Source organism: Ooceraea biroi, chromosome 5 (assembly GCF_003672135.1).
Source record: "Ooceraea biroi isolate clonal line C1 chromosome 5, Obir_v5.4, whole genome shotgun sequence".
NCBI lineage: Eukaryota > Metazoa > Arthropoda > Insecta > Hymenoptera > Formicidae > Ooceraea > Ooceraea biroi.
Window position 1 is genome coordinate 16,419,544 of NC_039510.1, and position 16,470 is coordinate 16,436,013.

At 38.7% G+C, this 16,470-nt stretch overlaps 1 protein-coding gene and 1 long non-coding RNA gene across 2 annotated transcripts in view; both read left to right on the top strand.

Annotated features, from left to right (window-relative positions):
* Window positions 1–11,746, top strand: part of LOC113561980 — a 35,306-nt gene extending 23,560 nt beyond the window's left edge. The window contains exon 2 of the long non-coding RNA XR_003406541.1: window positions 8,832–11,746. This is a non-coding gene — a long non-coding RNA (uncharacterized LOC113561980). The remainder of the gene's footprint in view (window positions 1–8,831) is intronic.
* LOC105286524 overlaps window positions 1–16,470 on the top strand; it is a 120,837-nt gene that overhangs the window by 44,468 nt on the left and 59,899 nt on the right.

A 16,470-nucleotide genomic window follows, 5' to 3' on the forward strand; every position in this document is an offset into this window, starting at 1 on the left:
GAAGAGCAAAAGAAAAAAGGAAAACACGAAGGTAACGATGAACGTACGATATCCTGAAAATTCACCGGTGATTCACCGAAGACTGAGCACGGCTTTTGGCGGCTTTTGCGTCATCATGTCCGCGGTGCACGCTATATTTAATATTTAAATAACGGTAAATTCATGAAGGTAAATGTTGTCAAAATAATTTCTGCATAGCCATTAAACTGACGAGGTTGCGGTATCAATGCATAGGCTAATTCGATTATAGCCTGTGGTAAAACAAAATATTGACGAATTAATGAAATTTCGTATGCACTCACGTTTCTGCGGTTACTTACGGAGGAAAGCTCGATCATATTGGCACAATGAATTGTTCTATCTCTATTCCTCTCTCATCTATCGTTTCCCTCAATTGTAATTGCTTTTTAGTTGATACGTTTATTTGCTCCCGTTTTAAATTAATCGGTAATCGATAATTAGTTTGGCAATTACTTTCGCTAATTATCACACATCACCGAGCGTGATCGCAAATAAATTTTCCGTTTTATAGATAGACGTTTAGCCACACATATATTATCTTCTGATACACGTTACAAATTGGATCTATGTTATAATTTTGATCATGATATTGATACCTTTAAAATAAGTCTGATAAAAAGCTGGCGAACAGAAAAGAAATAAAAAGCAGCTTAAAGTTGTGTATTTGCATATTGCAAATGAACGCAAACTATGTATAGAATTTGCTTTTTTCGCATCCAAAGTTTTGTGACTTTGCATAATTACTTTCAAGAGAGCTCTCCGTGAACGGAGATGCTTTATTACTTTATTATTGCTAAATAAATTGTAACATGATGATGAGAATTTCTCAAAAAATACATGAATAAATAAAAACAAAATCCTTTTCTACTATATACCGCATATTTCATCTCTTTCAAAACTTGCGTGCATACGGTCGGTGGAATAATAAATGCACCATAGCGGAAATTGCAAAAATATCCAAAAAAATCGAATACGGATACTTCTATCTCTCTCTCTCTTTTTTCTGAAACATTTTCTACTCCAGATGCAGCGCGTTGCTGTGTGCCGTGCACCATGCACAGAAAAATAATGCGCCCACGCGTAAAACTCTCAGATTGTTCATGCGTAAATTTGCATTAATTGCAATTAGGAAGACGAAGTTACGTCGACGTTACCGCGGATTTTTGTTAATTTGAACGGTTGTCGGCGCGATATACGGGTCTACGTGCTGGATCTGCTCGTTATTATGCTGGCATATATCGTGTCCTCTATATCCCGGCGTGTCGAGTATCGACAGCCAAGTATCGCGAGTGCGACAGGTGGAAGGCAGAATGGCTGTCGTTTACCTGTCAGATTCCTTTTCTTGGCACCGATGCAACAGTGCCAACAAACGTCGACACGAGTTGTCGTCCTAAAGACCCATTTAACCCTTTGCGACGTTCAATTTCGCTTTTACTTAGACATTATCAATTGCGCGCAATATTACAAGTAATATCCATCACGTGGAAAGGTTTCTAGGCAAGAAAGATATATGAGCAGTAATAAAATATTTCTTCCACTCCGAGAAATACATCGGAGTTTTAAATTAAATCGTTATGTAGAGAACAGATATGCCAGAGGCTTGTATTAATTCGATATATCACGTAAAATGCTGTTATTAAAGTTAGAACAATAGCAAAAAGCGGTTCTATATCTGGAAGTGATATTTTTGATGTCGAGTAACGTTTTACATAATATATCGCGAACTCCTGCTGTATTGAATATTTCAGTTGATTGAGTTGTGCTTCCCTCGACAAAGGGTCATTTAAATGAATGAAAATTGCAACATTCATTCGTGCTTCCTCATTTCTGACGTTATAATCCAAGAAATTGTTCACGTATGTGGATTTTTAGCGTCAAGATTGCAATCGCGCGTGAAATCAATTCAAGGAGCGCGTTTGATTAGTTAATTCTCGTTAATTGTTAGTTAGATCAGCGGTGAATGATTATACGATTATTTCAATAGCCCTTTTCGGTCAATCGAAGAATTTTGCGGTTAGACGAGCCATCCGTCTCGAATTCCGGACAAAGAGGTTCGAGCTTCGAGAAAATCGAGCCTGGCTCATTATTCGACGTGCTCGGTATTCGACTGAAGCTTTTGCGACTTGTCTGTCTGCATCAGCGCTATAACTTGCTTGAATTTGGGGCAGAGGGTGGCATTTAATATATTAATCCGCTTGACTACCTTCACTAATTAAAAGAACGTTTTAGATTTTCAGTAATCTAAAACGTTTCAAGCAGACAGAAGCATTTGACTAAATGGAAAATTAAAATACTCCTTAGATGCATTTCAATACTGTATCAGCAAATTTTTTCTCCTCGAATTTATTTAATTGTGTGACTTAGGTATTTCGTAACGTAAATATTTTAGAAGTATCGATAATTCCATGTTCTAGACTCTACAGCGAGCTAAAGTGAATTATTGATTAAAATAAAAAGAATCTGAATCCGATTACCGTTACGTCCTTCGACAAGAGCATAAGGAATTTCATCATTATCCTTCACGTATCGTATTTTCCTCCCTCGTGACGCAAGGCGATCGTAATAATAGAGCTATCATGAATAAGAGAGAGAAAGACGAGAAGGGAAAGAAATACACTGAACAACCACTACGAGAATGACAAGATGTATCTTCCTTCATTGCTGTCGGGTAATCAGAAACTCGGCATAAACTTATGCTCCCCAGATGACGATGTCCATTCCCCATTGCAAACGAGAGTAATGTAAATATTTGTCGTATCCGTAGCTTCTCCTCGAAATACGCCACCGACGACGATCTCTAATTGGACTTGGGCACCGTAAATATTAATCGAACCGCTGCACCCCGGGACAAATTCATTTTTCGCGTCACGTGTTTACTTATTTACCCGTTTATACGGGTGTATACACGTGCGCTTGCTCTCGCTCGTCCACGTCCACTCGCCATTGCCTTCTTTCGTGTCCCCCGGGAAACCGCACTGGTTTTCAGATATAAAGTATTTATTTTTCTTCGTTGCTTTTCCGCCTGCGGGGTGCGTCCCCAGTAAGAGGGCTTTCGCTATCTCGGGTCCTTTAATTTCTCTTCAATTATTTAGCCTTTAGATAGAAGACGATTCTTTATTTACACTGGATCTTGTTAAGGAGAAATTCGAGGGAACCTATTGCCTCTCTTGTTAAATATTCAAGATATTCGGATACAGCAAAGCTGGTTAAAAAAACAGAAATCATCATAGACTACGTAAACTTGATTGTCATGTACATCTCGCAAGGTATATCCAAGTTGAATCGTTTTGCGAAAGGATTACGTTTTATTAGGTTAGTCAAAAAGTTGGGTTCCATTTTTACGTCAAATTGTACATTATTGATTTCAGTAGAAACAAATTATTCATCAATCAAGTAATCTATGATTAGATATGAGTGATATAGATATTATCAACATTGTTGCATGTATTAGATTAATAAAACAAACCGAGCTTTTTGGCTCGATATTACAGCATAAGGGGATTGAATTTTGTGGAAATTCTCATGCGGAACACAAGCGCGAGAATCAAAAGAACAGCATTTTATAGATTCTCGCTGTATTGTGAAATGATTATTGCCCTTGCAGTACGCGCCCGCTATTCTGTACCTTAATGTTCTGGTGACCCATATCGACGTTTTTGCTGTTCGCACGTGCATTACCGTGATTTTCGAAGAAAAATATTGCCCCGTTCGTGGCCGTGTGACAGTGCACGGCTGTGTGTATGCATGCATGTACACGACAGCATTTAATCTTGCTACCACGAATTCCATTAGTGAGCATCATTGTCTCGTGAGGACGCGGGAGTTTCGGCGTGGCTAGCTTTCATTTCCGTTTACAGACGCATTATCTCAACATGCGTTTTTCGCCCAGTATCTCTTTTTTCCCCTCTTTCTACCCTCGTGTCTTCGTGGCAAGCACATTAATCAAACGACGGCGTTCCGGTTGTTACTCTAAATGTGCTCTCGTATCTTCTCAACGCGAAAAGATAGCATCGCTCGGTTACTTTTTCAGTAACCTCGTTCGTTCTCATGTTTTCATATTTTCAGTTTGTTTAAATACATTTTAGAAGAATGCAAACTGTGCAACGGTAGGTTGGCGAGTATTTAAATTGTCAATAGCATGTAAAGCAGGTTTTGCTTAAATGTTGTTTCAATGCTTTTGTTATAAAATATATGATGTTTTATTTATATTATTTTTACATATTTCATAAATATTGTCTGGTCCAGTGATGTGTTAAAAACAAATGTTTATTACGCCGGAAGTAAAAGCTTTCATAAAAAGCGCAGTTATAAACTGCGAAATTTGAGAAGTCATTAAACTTGTTGAACAATTTTATTAATATCGATGAAAAAACATTCATTGTTTGGTTTTGTTGGTAAATATTGTCGCTTGATTTTGTTGCCGCTTTCGTCCGCTTTTGTATGGTTTGCAAGTACTCATATGAACACGACGAGTGCATGTGAGCACAAAAGCGTTCCGTTTGTTCGTTTCGCTTAAAAGACAAAAGGCAATATCTTTGTCATGCAGACATTCTCTCCCTCTGTTGATTCATCGAGTACAGTTTTATTTCAGTGCGGTTGCACGCGAACCAAAGTGAGGTTTATCTCAGAGCACAGCCAATCGCGAATAATTAACCGATCGCGCAAATCAGCTCCGTGATACTTTAATAAGCGAGCTTTTTACGTCGCGACGTGAAAGATCCGTGAAAGCCCCGAGGTGTAACGAGGGAAAATTATGGAAAAGGCCGTGTACGTTTTGCGATCTCGTTTAAATCGCGTAATTTGAACTTGACAAACCGTCCTCCAGCCGGGAAGAGGAAGAGATTTATCGGCGAACGAGATCTCCACGGGTACTCTTTATTCGACTACGCGACTGTAATCTCGTCTTTCAACGAATTAAAGGCCTGTCGCCGATGTGTATCAGTGCGGCCATTTATTCCACAAAATCGAGCAGGCGAAATAGACGGCCATCCGAGCGTCGTTCATACGACTCATCAAGCACGAGGAAACGGCTTAATTACAGCAGCTATTAATTAGCACTCTGCGCTGCTTGTCTATCTTTTCTGCCGCGCGCGCGCGCACTCGTTTCTACGTCATATATTATATCTATCCAAACAAGGGTAGGATATATCACGCAAACAATTATCCAATTGACAAATTAACTGACAACTTCCTGACACAGATTGTCGTGTGAGCGGTCGATGTATCCCACGCATTTAAATAACGAACGGTTGAAATAATTTATGCCCGAATATGTAATTAGATCTCGTTGTGCCACTCGGTGAGCACCGAATAATTTTTGATGAATATGTAATGATCAATGTGAGAGGAGGAATAAAATATTAGAGATGAAAAGAGGCTGAAAAAAGATATCCGAACATATGCAATTTCTGTGAATTCTCCACTGACTTTATTCTTTGAACTAATTAGCCGCTTCGATAATTGGATATAATAATGAATAAAAAAGGTCTCCGCAAATCATTTTCAGCTTCAAGGGAGCAGTTAATAGAATGACAGTACAGGAATGAATCGGATGCAGGAATCATGTGGTAACAGAAATAATATCTCTTTTCTCTAACTTTTTCATAATACCGTAATAGGTGATTTTCATACCGTCAGTGATGTCGATCGATTAGTGCCTCAATTCGATTAGTTTCCCTTGGTAATAACCCTATCATTGGGACATAATGTTGGTGAAAGTGCAATGGTACTTGTTTCCTTCGAATTTCTCCGTCATTTCGGTCGGAATTCTTCGTTCTCTCACTGTCTCGCATCGCAATTTCTGAAAACGTGCAAATGGCCCTTGATTCATTTCGACTGGTACTGTTCAACAGAGCGGACCGTACCCGAAGTTACGCACCCACGATTTGATTTGAGGGTTGATTGAATTGAATCGTTCGAACCCCTCTCGGTCGTACGATCCTCGAAACAGAAATGTGCCTTCTTCGTTGTAATTTCATCGTAACGATCGTAACGACCATTCAGGGTTAATAATTGCCTGCACCGATCACGGTCGACGTCCCTGATCACCGCTCCGGCTCGAGCGATGATTAAATGCAAATCACCCTAAAGACGATTTTATGGGCATCGCGTTAACGGACACCGGCGTATAAAAGCCGTGGTGTCGAATACGATATTAGCATGATCGATATTATTCGATGGACCCCGCTCTGGAACGTGGAATATGGAAATTGATGTAATCTCTCACGGCGCAGTGCACGCGCGGTGGGTGAATGTGAGTTAAAGTACTCTGCAAACTGAATAAAAGCTTGATTAAAGTATGAGAAATCTGGTTCGTGCGATACGTACGATGCACATTAGAAAATACACATCCTATTTTTTTTCAGGCAAGTATGCTTTTTTTAATCAATCTTAGTTAGCTCTGTGAGTAAACATTTCATTAAAATTTTGCGCTCAAATAAACATTCAGTATATCGTAATACGTATGCATAATGCATCATAATTACAAAAGCGAGCGAACAAACGTTCTTAATGACGAAAGGACGAGAATGCGTAGACACGTAAGAATAATCGTCGCGTAAGGATGGTTTATTCTATTCATGCATTTCTATCAAAAGAAGCGAGGAGACCGCTTCCGTCTAGGTTGCGCACTTTTATCCCCGTGTGAAATGAAAGGAGAAATGCGGCGTGAAATCGCCAGAGAGCGAAGTGCTCTCTTGCATTTTACTTGCATTCAATGTCGTGCATGATAATCTCTTTTAAAGGAACGGTCCATATTTCATACTTGCAACTAATCAACATGTTACGCATCGCGCTTAATATCTAGCGAATTTCCTCGATATATTTGTTATCATTGCGACATGTTATGTTATCGTATCACGCAAATGAGATGTTTTTCGGTCGAATAAATCAACTGATTTAAAACGACGCAGAAATATTCTTTGTCATTTATGATCGTTACAATAATTAAAACCAATGCGTCCATTAATCGCGAACGTAAAGAGCGAAGCTTTATTGTTAATAATGTAATCTGTAAAAGTTTTTTAGACTGTATCAAATCGTGCAATAATTTTACATTCCGCGTACCATTAGTTAGTTACGTAACGTAACATGTTATTTTAAATGTTGCTGTGCGCCACGGCAACAGTGCATTTGAATTTAAATTTATTCTGTGAGATTTTTCTCCGTGTTGCTGTAATTTTTTCTAAAGACAGCTTTTCTGAATATCCATTATTTGTTACATCCGCGTCCCAGATGTTTATTAATTTTATACATTTTTCTCTCGAATTTACGTTTTGATACTTCTTGGTAAAAGGGAGAATTTGCGCCCTTTCTGCGCATATCAAGAATTTTAGCGATTTAACGGAAATTCAAAGTCAAAGTTTTTATGATGTAATCGTGTATTTCATTTTCTTTTTTAATGCATTTTTCCTTATACGTATATTTTTGCTGCAATAAAATCTCACACACTGCTATTTACCGCACTTTTTGGTCATTAATTTTCAGTTGAATTTCGGTTGTTTATGCATACATATACGCATATGTATAAGCGTACCAATCGTATATTGCGTTTTATGCGTGATCGTTGATTCGCATAAATTGCTAGTCAGGGCGATTCTCCTCCTGCCCCATGCATATTTCACACGGGAGTCGAGCGCATTGCATTCCGCGAATCGCGCATGTATCGACGATTCTCTACATTTATACACACCAGCGATCGCATGCATGCATGCATACATGAGGCATGTATGCGAGAGCACATTCGAACACGAGATTGTGTGAATCGACTTATAAGAAATCCCGTTCTACATAGCGTGCGCATGTTTGTCGATCGTGGATTTGCGAAAGAATGGATAGGCGACTATAAAGGAATCGCGAAATCGACCGGATACGCGTGCATGATCTGGATTCTCGGATGAATGTGAAAATGTGCCCACGGTGTGAGCGCAACATTCTGGTAATGACCCACGTTTTTCATGGATTACACGTTCTCCAATGACAGAAAATAAATATAAGAGTCAAAGAAATTAATTTACGTTTTTGTACGGTATTGTTGCATTTTGATGCTTTGAGACGCGCATTTTATTCGGGATTTATCTCCCTCTGTCTTCAGAAGTTATAGAATATTTAGAGGGCTTGTGATGAATGAGACATTTTGTGTGTATCATGGGGGTTTCCCTCGTCCTAATACATGATTGATAAGTTGCATGCTTGTACTACTGGTTCGCCAGTGAGCTAATAATAGCTTCTTCGAGTGACTCGTTGAATGAATGTTGAGAATTTGTATGTGTGTGTGTGTGTGTGTGCGCGTGTGTTTTGTGTGCTGGTAACACTGTCAAATGGTGTGGTGTGTTGCCCGCAATCCTGTTTCGGGCTGACCAGTGATACGCTCATGCTACTGCCGCGTCGGATTACTATCGGTGTCTGTTACTTGGTGGCTTTGAGTTACGTAATTCAGGGCTTCGAAACAATAATGGTTTAAGTCGACTCATACTGTACTACAGTTCCCCTATACCTTTGAATCCTTATTCAGATATTTCAAGTTATAAGCTACCCAATGCAGTACAAAATTATAACGAAATGTATATGCTTAATCGCTTAATTAATGCGAAAGTACATATTTGTGTACTTTCCTGAGAAAATTTTAAAATTTGTTGCTAAATCAGTAATAGTTGCACAATTGCATTTTACGAAAAATCCTACTGTCTTTTCAGGATCTTTGGATGGAAATATAAATCAATTAAATATTACAAATTGATTTAAATCTTATAAATCTATAATCAGCTGTATTTGATTGTCGATTAGCGTCTATGATATTTATATTTTCGCAGGTGTTCATGTCCACAACAAGATCCATCATCTTGCGAACAACCACGTGTAAATACATCAAAGTAGATACAGGGCCGATTTAATCAATCTTCCATACAAAAAGGTTCAGGCAGAATTGAAGCATTGCACGTGGAAACTCTGTCGGACCGAGAACTATTTGAACCGCTGCGAAAATTTATTAACATATAACGGAAAGAGCGCGCAGTCGATATCGGATATTGGGATATCCCTAACCCTCTACATGCTCCCTGTAATTGAAATATTTGAGTAAGCGGCGGGCATATATCGCGGCGAGTTTAGAAGTTCTGTGGGAGTCGGTCAGCCATTATTTCTCAGTTATTATTTTCCCATTCCACTACTGTGGTTTAGTCGTTGTCGCTACACTCATCCCTTCGACGTACGTGACTCGGTATATGTACATCTCAAATTAGAGAAACGAACCGGTTTGTAACACGTTATTGTTTCCTTAATCGTAAATTAGAAACGAATTTTTTCCCTTCAAAGTGATATTTTTAATTAAGCGGATATCAAATTAATAATATATCAAATAGATTTAATTTAATTAATTGCGGTAGCTCTCGATGTAAAATAGCATAGTTTTTAATGACCAGAATATGAAGTTGGTTATTAAAAACTATGCTATTCAAAATATCGCATTTTGAATAATTATTTAAATAACCAACGTATGATTATTATTACATTTGCTGATAGTGACCGAATGGAGATATTGCGCCACTTCGCGTAATTTCCTTCGAATATAGTAACAAGATCTTGTTAGCAAGAACCCATATCCTCCATTGTTCTCTCGAGTAATATCTAGAGTGTGGCTTAGATAATTAAATGGATAACAGTTAGCATAATTAATATTATATTAATACGATTAGACGCGAGTTATCTCGGTACTTCAACATTCAATTTTAAACATCTTTGTTTCTGACTCGAAATTGGAAGTTTGTTACAATCTACGTGGGCTAAAATAAAAAACAAGACCATTGTCTTGTTTTTAGTTTTCTTTTCTTCCTGAAGTTTAATTCAATTTAAAGCACGGAGACTATTGCTTTGACGTTCTTTTCTATTTTTCTTAAGAAAGATCAACTTCATCTTGTGTGGATCAAAGCGCGTGTACACAGAACAAACAGTAGAAAACTTGGAATAGCCTGGTGTTCGTCTTGCATGTGACATCGACGTTCTGCTGATCATTTACAAAGAATCGAACCTTGGATTTGTCTTACTCTTATGTCAGTTCTTAGAGAGAAAGAAAAAGAGGAACGGAGGGATAAATACAATAGAGTCTCTCAACCACACAAGATCCTCTCCAGCTGAAGAACAGAGTTTCTCGAGGTTTGCGACGGCCAGTGAAACAGTTCTCGCATCGACAGAGCCGTCAAACTCTACGAGGCCAAACGATGGGGGATTTACCGACTTTCCCTCCTCCTTCATTTCCTCCTTCTACCCTCTAATGTCACCTGGGTATCGACTATTACACCGGCCGAGACCAAATCACCTTCGCACGCATCCATCAGTGTTTCTCTCGCGAAAAGCTGACGATGTCACGGATAAATGGAGTTTTCGCATAGCTCATTAGGTCATTTTGCGCGGAAGGGCAATCCTTCGTTGCAAATGCCATAGTAATCCCGTTGAAATTTCCCGCGAAATTGAGGAACGAAGTCTCGCTTCCCTTCATTTCGATCTCGTTTCCGATATTATTCACGACGAACATGATAATCGCAAAAATGTTAGTTGTTGCATCTTATATGCATCTTCTTTTCTCCGTGAGATACATTTATTCGCATTTTGTTGCGCGATATTGGGACAAACGACGTCATAATGGTATTCTATGAAATTGTCGAGGTCATTTTCATCTCGAAAACGAAGCTCCGCAATTTTGCACCGCAATTTCGACCTACTTCTTGTGCGGAAATTACTGCCTTCTCAGATGCACTTAACAAGAACTTCGTAAGACTACGCATATTGTTACAACAATAGCGTTTGTCGGCTTAAGTCAATATTTGAAGGACCAAATTGATCAAATAGTCGTGCTGAAGAGATCTTAATGCCATTATACGTTCTCGATGTAAGAGAGAGCGTAGCTCAAACGTAATGAAATCTCTATATGGTAACGAATTAATTGCATGGCAGGCCATTACGGAAAATTATTATCGCGACGAGGGAAACGATGGACGGGCGCAAATGCATCGATGGCCACGAGGCTCCCGGGAGATCGCGTCGTTGATTTGTGTCTGATTCGCTCGCAGTTGAATAGCATTACGATTCAGGAGATCGATATTCAAGGCGTATGTTCCGAGATGTCTGACATGATGTCTGTCAAGACGCTTCCTGATCGAACGTCAAGAGTGACACAGAAAGGTAGATGTTCAGAGATGGGATGTGTCGTTTTATTGTATTCCTAGAACGACGGAGAATTGCGCGAGCAGCAGCTCATTAAAGCAAAAATTCATTAGTTCATTGACGTGCACGATCCATACGTATTCATTGATTCTAACACGGAAAAAAATGGTTTAGTTGATTCAGCTAATCTATAGCTTGCTGAAAAAAATTAGGCATTTTAAATAAGCAAATTTGCTAATGCAGCAAAAAAGTGGTGTGTGAAAGCATTTATCACTTGTTCATAGAGCAAATCCATTTATGTTGCAATTATCTTAGTTACTGCAACAAATCATTTTCGCTAGATGATGTACGTAGGTAACGCCAGTTGTTATCATACCTCACTTCCGCACTAACAATCAAATAATTGATATATTCATGGAAAAGAATAGTTGAGTGAGTATAATCCAGTGTAATATTCTATCTGAACATAGATCATACAACGTAAGATTTTACAGCAGTACATATTGTTTCACGTATGTATTCACTGTGTTTGCAGCTACGATCTTGTTATATAGATCAATCAGCGCTACAAAATAATAATTCTGATAGGAGTAATTATGTAAATATATGAACATTTGTTATCTTAATCATGTATTATAATATGTTTAAACTTTAATGTGTTCTCTTATAAAAATTAATAAATAAGTTTAACAGTTAGTATTCTGAATATTTATGTTAATATATATGTTAATATATTTATGTATATTTACATTATTAAATATATGTATTAATATATATTACTAAATATATGTATTAATGCACATAATAATAAATAATTGTAAAGTGAATATTCCAGATATTTCAATGAGCATTGATGGTTTATCTAACTTCTGTTGCTGGAACAACTAATAACTTAACTATAATGGAATCTCTTAATAAACCAAATTTTCTTTTATATAACACCAAAAAGATTTGTTACATATACCAAGCCATATTTTTCATTGGTGTAGTAAAGAATCATCTTTGCTGCATTAACAAATCTATTGTGCTATAACATCAAACTTCATTGGGTACAACTACAAATTTTGTGTAGCTCTGCAACTTAGTTACTGCAACATAGCAAACTGGCTGTCCATATATTACGACTATGAATTTGCTAGGCTAACAGGATTTTCTGTTGTCATAGCAAATCTTTTTCTCCGTGAAGCAGCACAGATGTGTTCATTATGCATTTTTGTTGTTCCTTTTATTTTTATGTGTCCAAATACAAAATGGTTTCTAAGAGACGTCCACTTTTAATCTTTCTTGGATATCTTCTAGGTTAATTTTTTTATAAGAGAGATTGCACGAAGAAGAAAGCGAAGAAGAACTTTATTGAATAACTTTAGATAGAAGAGAACGTTTTACATGAAAAACTCTTGAATGGACGTGTTATGTGCTGCATCTGCTTAAAATTAACTTAACATTAACTTAAACGGTGATAACATTTGCTCAAATAAGGGATTACAGAGTGCTGTCGCTTGATACTCTCGCTTTAAGATATTCGTGCGCACGTAAGATATTCTTTTAACGGGAACGGTTGTTCTTCATTCTTATTACTACTATTTATTGATACCTTTGACGTGACATTTTTATAAGCGGAAGCATACTTGAATTCCGCGCGAGAGATTGTGCTTCGTGAGGAAAGTTTGTTCAGGTATACGGAATACGTGTCCGTTCTATTCATTCGGAAGTAAAAGAACGCCGGATGTATCCGTGCATTATACGGAATTTATTGACATAAATAGCTGTCTCTATCGACACTTCCGCGCATGTGGGATGAAATGATCGACCATTCGAAGCACGCACGATTGATGGCTTCCAGTCGAAGACACGCACACGTACATGTAACGCCTGCTTACGCATGTTACCCTCGCTTCGCTTAGAATTGGCCTGCGTGATCCCGAGGCAAACTTCCTAATGGCAATTTGCAGACATCGACGAGTTTAGGGAACAAGCCTTAATCGTTTAAGTGCTTGTAACAAACGCGTTTCTCTTCTAAAAAGAGAGCGCTACCCTCTTGTTGATGGATGCCTTTCCAAGAAATTTCCACTGAGTTACTAGTATCTTCTTTTTTATTCCTACGATGGATTCGTCGCAACAAAGCAGTTTTACGTTTCAAGAGTCGACACTTGAAATATCTTTTGCATACAATGAGTATTACGTGCATGATGATACTTGAACGACAAAGGAAATGTGAGAAAGAAGAGAATAAAAGTGACTTCGTATTTTTAGAAGGAAGTTTTCTGAAGAAGATCGGAGGCTATAATGCGATTAACAGTGCAATACATTATGCATCGTCTTATATTGGGAAGTTCTTTCGAACGAAATATTTTATGACATTTTATGAAATATCCTCATTATGTAAATTTTTAATTCTACCAGTTCATAAAATCTCTATCAATTTCAGTGAAATGTATATCGATTATTAAAAGTATTTAACAATGGATAATTGCGAAAGTATCTTTGTTCGCGTGATATTATATGATCATTTTTTTATATTTTTCGATATTTCAGTAATGATAGGAGAACTGTAAAATCATCTCGTATAATTTTTAAGCTAGGTCTTTAAATTAACGACATTCAATTACACATAAAAGCGCAATTATTCATTGAATCACCTGGATTACACTTACTCACTCCATGCTTCATAATTAGACATTACACTTTTCTGTACATACACGATGGCAAATTATTCATCACGCCTAATTGATTTTATAGTCGACCATGACTACGTCGTCGTTCATTAGTCTAAACGAAGCGTGGGTGACATGGAAACAAGCGTAGAAGGGAGTTAATGTAGGGGTAAGCTGGGCAGGCAAAACGCGGTTAGAGGATGACCTCACGTAGGTCCGCCTGGCTATCCGTCAGTTTCCACGTGTCGGAAGTCAATTAGGTACCAGCGGAAGTTGGCTCATGGCAGGGACGACCGAAGGGGAAAGAGACAAAGGGAGGAGAGAACGGAGGACAGCAGGAAAGCCTCATTTTGCGCACCATGAACGAGCCTCAAGGAAATACGAGCGCTAAAGTCGTCTGCCGTAACGCTGCAAATACGAAGAATATTTACACAATGACCGGGGCCGGGGGGGGGGGGGAGGACGCAGCGTTATGGCCGTGCAGGAAAATATCTGCGTGACCTCATGGGAATGAGAGTGTGTAACATGGAAAGCGGACATGGGAAAAAGCTACATCTCCTCGTAATCGTTTCGTGAGTGGCAACGAGATTGCACACAGTCAGCGCACGCTGTCGTTAAAACTTATTTATCCCGCTACAGGGAAATGAATATTCATTACATAGGAAAAGGGAAAAGTTACCGGGCATATTAGTATGTCGCATAATTCACATTAATATCAACGCTTAAAGTCATGTAAATAGCGTTTCCTTGCTCCCGGTGTGTTCCGCAGAATTTAAAGAAAAAAGAAAGACAACGATCGCGCCGCGGGTGCATTTACGCTCCAAGTGAGTTATATACGGTTACGACGGCATAACTTTATTTATTAACGTTTATTATGCATTGAAATTTATTCCAGCAGAAATTTTGTTTTCAGAGAAATGATTAAATAAATTAGGTATTATTAATTGTTCTCTCCAAAAAAGGAGAATTAAATCACATATAATGAAATGTGTATAAAATTTATGAACCACTTTTAAAAGTAATGTAAAATTGTTAGATATTTCTATTTCGCAAAATTACATTGAACATTATTATTTGAAAAAGCAATTTGAGAAACGAATCGAAGCTTTTTATACTGCTATTTCTAATTAAAATCATCAATTGTGGAAATTGGAGTACCATTACATAATACAACGTTACATTTTACTGCCGACTGTCTCTTTCGTCACTGCAAATTCGTTTGACATAGAATGCCGGTATATAATTTCTCAGCGAAAGTGAGTCTGATTACTCTCTTTCTCGTAAATACTTTACCACAAAATAGGAGCTTTGTTTGCTTCCTATAACATATCTGATCGCCTACACATTGTACATACATATCGTACACATTGACATTGTGATATGTTTGCATGTGACAAATAGTCACGCCACGAAGATCAATGATAACGCGAAGAGAGAGATGTATGAGAGCCGACAATTACAACTAAAACTGTTTGTCCTGCAAACTGATGATCACGCGCGCGTGCGATACAAATAAATCACACAAAATATCGCGATAAGTATCGCGAGGAAAAAAATTGCCGCAGTGGCACCCAATGCAAGATCAATGACGTGAACCGCAATTGTTCTTCGCGTAGAATGGAACGGAAATAGCGTGTCTCATCCCCGAACATCTCTACCTTTCCATGTCACCGTTGACGTTCGATCATAGGAACCGCGTTGACAAACATCAGGCCAGACACATCCCGGCACATACGCCACGAATATCGATCACCTCAACCGTGTCTGACGGTTATGGATTAAACATTATTCCCGTACGCAAAGAATTTACCTGTCAAGTTTAACGATCAGAGTTATAAGCAACTATAATCGTTATCAAGGTAGATAACGGAAAAGGACATCAACGTCACCTGTTTCGACGTGAATTACAAGCTACTTGCTAGAATCGAATTCACATCAAAGTGGCAGTACGTTACTACAATGTAATCGCAGTACATAACTGGTAGAAACTTAACCATGTAATATTCTATTAAGGTAACATCAGCGCGCACGAGCATCACGAAACGTTACTGCTAACATAATATATCGCAACAACGGTGGTCTAATAAAGCCAGTGTATGTGGGCGGTTTTATTGCGGGACGTGTCGTTGCCTGCTCGAGGTAGGACTCGAGGTAGCACCTATTAGAGAGTGCCTCTCTATCAGCGCACGCAATTTAGCCGCTTTTCCGCGCTTGGTGCAGAGAAAGGGAGGAACCAAAGGATGAAGGGAGGCAAAGAGAGAGAGAGAGAGGGGGAAGGGGGAAGGAAAGAGAGAAAGAGAGAAAGCCGCACGCGGTCGTTGCGGCCCCGTTGCGTTTACCGAATGCCGCTCAGCAGGGAGGGAAACTCAATAAACCCTTAATGGCAGTTCCGTAATAGTATCACAAATACTAAAACGCGGCGCGGCTCGGCCTGCCGCTGTCATGATGCCACCGGTAAATCGTTTTCTCTGCCGGTCGTGTCCATAAACGGCACCGCTAATTAGGCGGTAATTGAATCGACGATGGACTCGCCGAGTGGCGAGTCTGCTCGTTTACAAGCGCGCTAGAGCTCGTCAACCCCGTAATTCCCTCACCCCGCTTCGCTATCGTCCCCTAAAGGAAAATTGGTTTATTCGGT